Raw genomic sequence first — 5,000 nt, forward strand, 5'->3', positions numbered from 1 at the left:
TTTATCATTATTATTATCATTACAATAATCATTATTACTGTTATCATTATTGTAATTATCATTATCATTATCATTATCATTATTATTATTATTATTATTATTATGATTATTATCATTATTACTATTATTATTATTACTATTAGTATTATTATTTATTTATTTGTATTATTATCATTATTATTTTTATTTTTATTATCATTATTATTAATATCATAATTATTACTACTATTATTATAATCATCATGATTGTTATTATTATTATTATTATTATTATTATTATTATTATTATTATTATTATTATCATTATTACTATTATCATTATTTATGTTATCACTAGTATTATTACTACTACTACTAATAGCTCTACTGCTGCTATCATTATCATTATTATTATTATCACTATTATAACCATTATCATTATTTCCATCACTATTATTATTGATATCAATAATATTATTATCACTTTGATTACCCTTGTCATTATTATCATTATTATCATTTTTATTATTATTATCATAATTATTATTATTATTATTATTATGATTATCATTATTACTGCTATTATCTTTATTAGTATCATTATCATTATTATTATTATCATTATTATCATTATTTTTATTATTGTTATTATTATTATTATTATATTTGTGATTATTATTGTTATCATCTAATATTATTGTCGTTATTATTACTATTTTTATTATCATCATTTTCATTATTATTAACATTATTATCATTATTATTGTTATCATCATTATTGGTGTTATTATTATTATTATTATTATAATTATTATTATCATTATTATTATCATTATTATTATTATTATTGGTATTATTATTATTATTATTATTATTGTTATAATTATTATCATTATTATCAATATCATTATTATTATCATTGTTATCAATATTACTTTTCCCAGAATCATTGTTACTATTATCATTATTATTATCATTATTATTATCATTACAATAATTTTTATTACTGTTATCATTATTTTTATTATCTTTATCATTATCATTATTATTATTATTACTATTATTATTATCATTATTATTATTACTACTATTATTATTATTATTATTTTTATTATTTTTATTACTATTATCATTATTATTATTATTATTATTATTATTATTACTGTTATTATTATCATCATTATTACTACTATTATTATAATTATCCTTATTGTTATTATCATTATTATTATCATTACTATGATCATTATTTGTGTTATCACTATTATTAGTACTGCTACTAATAGTTCTACTGCTGCTATCATTATTTTTGTTATTATTATCATTATTATCATTATTATCATTATCATTATTACCATCACTATTATTATTGACATCAATAATATCATTATCACTTTGATTACCCTTGTCATTATTAGTTTTATTATCGTTATTATTATTTTATTTATTTTTATTATCAGTATCATTTTTTTTTCATCATTACTATTGCTACAACTACTACTGTTACTACTACAATTACTAAAACTGTTATCACTAATACTATTCGTACTGTCATCATCATAATCATCATTAGTCATCATTAATCATCATTATTATCATTACTATCACAGGAAATGTAATCAGTGTTATCATTATAACCATCAATATCATTAGCAATATGATTAATAGTCTCCTCATTATCATCATTCTTCTTACCACCATCACATACACACACACACACACACACACACACACACACACACACACACACACACACACACACACACACACACACACACACACACACACCCTTGGGGAGGAGAAACAGACACTCAACCCATCTCCAATGTTGTCTACACCGGATACCAGTTTAATAGACCGAGGTCAATTATCTGCAGACATGATCTACATAAAGCAGAAACGAAAGTCGTAATTAAATCGTGCGAGATGAGGATTCGGACACGAGAGGCGAGAAACCCGGAGTTAATGAGTAGAGAAGGCGCGTTTGAAGCGGCCGTCGTCCGTCAACGGGTTGGGACGTGCCGGCCATGACACCTGTCACGCGGGAGACCCTAAGATAGAATAACGACTCATTCATACCCGCTTATAAGAACTATCTGACGAGGCGCAGATCTGATTCGGGCACGCTTGGCTATTCGACCTGGAGAAATAGATTTGGATTAGGTTGAGTTACCCCTATGTAAAAATAAAGAAAAAAAATCGTCCGATGAACGAAGAGAATGAACGTTGATGTGTGCGTGTGGGCGAGCGTGTGTACACTGGCGGCTCCTGTGTCAGAGTGTCCCCGAAACCCTGTCATCGCACACGGAACTCCTGCGCGCCTTCCCTCAGGGTCTCTCGAAGTGTACGTCCGTTGGAGGTTACAGTCTTCTTGACCTTTGAACCACTTGTACTAATCAGTTTATGGCTTCTTGAAAGAGGGGGCTGGGGAACAGTGGAAATGGCGCTCGCAAAGGGAGGGTCTGAAACAAAAGCGAAACGGGCGATCGCCTTTGAAGTGTTGCTCAACCCCATTTCAGGCATGTTTGTTTTGAAAAACAGCGCAAGAAGTGGGACAGCTTATTTTTATCTTTCTTAACGTTTATATAGATGGCTGTACAGTGTTGCTTCCTCTCGGCTTAAACGTTTACAAAGCGCTGCTATTTATAGTCATTAAGAGTATTTTTTTCTTTACAGAATGAATGGGGAAATTGTATGGATATCATAAAACTTGGTCTTATTCTCATGTTATCTTTGTTTTACATTTTCTTTTTACAACAAAATGTCACTCTTTTCCTAAGCCTCATGAAGCTCCATCAAAAAATTTATTATACACTCCACAAATTTTATTACACTCTTTGCAATTCGAGTAGAAAAAAATCTCGCATCAGAACCTTAACCCATGATATTATTTTCATGAATACATTATAGACAGAAAGTATTTGCTTTTTTTTTTTTTTACCAGCCGAAGGTAGTGAGGATCTGACATCACAGTGTCAGAGTTGATAAGACCCAGGGACTAGTGATCAAAGGCGCATTTATAGTTATTACTTGGAAAGGAATCGAGTCTCCTTGCGGATCCTAATAAATTCTGCTTAAGATCTACTTTAACCGATCAGATACCTTTATAACCTACATTGTTAAGATACTTTATACTGAGATGGATGCAATGAGAGACTGACAAGACGTATTGTGGTAATATAAAGCATGAGAAAAAATCGCAAGCAATAAAATTATTGTGGAGACTTTTTAAAAGGCGTAGCTTATATAAATACCTTCGCCAACGAAAATAATCTTACCAAACCTTGACGCCCAAACAAACACACACACACACACACACACACACACACACACACACACAAAACGCATATAAAATCACATACACATTCTGACGAATACGAGTTTACAGTAGACCCAAACAATGATCCAAGTGTATATTACTAGTCCAAGGCTACCAAGCAAGCAGGCAGAGTTCTCCTTCTTCTCCTTTCTAACAGATACGTGTGACCTTTCCTGTTTTACGAGCTGCTGTGACGCAAGGAAGATCTGCGTGAAAAACTGCTTTTGAATAATTGCTGAATGAAAATGTGAGTATATAACGAGTTTTCCTTCTTTTTTTTTTCTTATATCTTTTAACTCGAAAAACGGCCACTGTGTTTCAAAACTTAAATTTAGTGGAATTTAAAGCAAGGGGAAGTATTACAAATGGTTTTATGGAAGGAGATGAGATGTGTCACTTTAATGGCTATTTTCTGGGGTGGGAAAACATGTATGATTATGTGTCTTGTAGTGATCTATGACCTACATCACGCCAGAGCTTCGCAACCCAGCGTGGTAGTGGGAAGGACGGGATAGCCCGTGAAAGAGGGAGGGAGAGGGAGATGGATGTGAAACAAAGGGTGAGGAGAGATATAGAGGCTAAGGGAAGATGTCTTTCTCCCTTTGTCTTTGTCTTTTTCTCTTTCTTTTCTTTTTTTCGTTCTTTTTTGTTTATTTATCTTTCTCTCTCTCTCCCTCCCTCTCTCTCTCTCTCTCTCTCTCTCTATATATATATATATATATATATATATATATATATATATATATATACATATATATATATATGTGTGTGTGTGTGTGTGTGTGTGTGTGTGTGTGTGTGTGTGAGTGTGTGTGTGTGTGACTTATATATATATATATATATATATATATATATATATATATATATATGTTTACATATATACATGTATAGGTATATATATGAGTGTATGTATATAATATACATCTATATGTGTATATATATACATATACATGCATATATATACATATATATACATACATATATATATATGTATATACACACACACATATATATATATATATATACATACACATACATATATATATATATATATATATGTATGTATGTATGTAAATATATATGCAAAAATATATGTGATATATATATATATATATAAATATATGTCTTGTTCGCTCTGTCACTGTATTTAGCTATCTATATGTGCGTATATGTGTATACAAGTGTGAAAGACAGAGGAAGGGTATGTGTTTATATGTGTCTGTATATGTCCAGCTGGCGATCCGTCTTGAAGTCTCTAAATAAACAATCAGGAAAGATAAAAATCTACCAATCAACGTCCTTTTCCTTTTTGGCTGTAAAATACTTCACATTAAAAAAGACCGAAATACGAAACTAACAATCGACAAATAACTCAGTGAATCACGAGGAGCAGAGTAATCAATCTCCTTGGACGGAGAGAAACAGTCCCACTCGATCATTTCTAAGAACGAACTTTCTTTCTCCCTCTTGTCTCGTTCCCGCTCTCTCTCTCTCTCTCTCTCTCTCTCTCTCTCTCTCTCTCTCTCTCTCTCTCTCTCTCTCTCTCTCTCTCTCTCTCTCTCTGCCTATCTATCTATCTATCTATCTATCTATCTATCTATCTATCTATCTGTCTCTCTCTCTCTCTATCTATCTATCTATCTATCTATCTATCTATCTATCTATCTCAGAATCTCTCTCTCTCTCTATCTATCTATCTATC

Source organism: Penaeus chinensis, chromosome 30, assembly GCF_019202785.1.
Source record: "Penaeus chinensis breed Huanghai No. 1 chromosome 30, ASM1920278v2, whole genome shotgun sequence".
Lineage (NCBI taxonomy): Eukaryota > Metazoa > Arthropoda > Malacostraca > Decapoda > Penaeidae > Penaeus > Penaeus chinensis.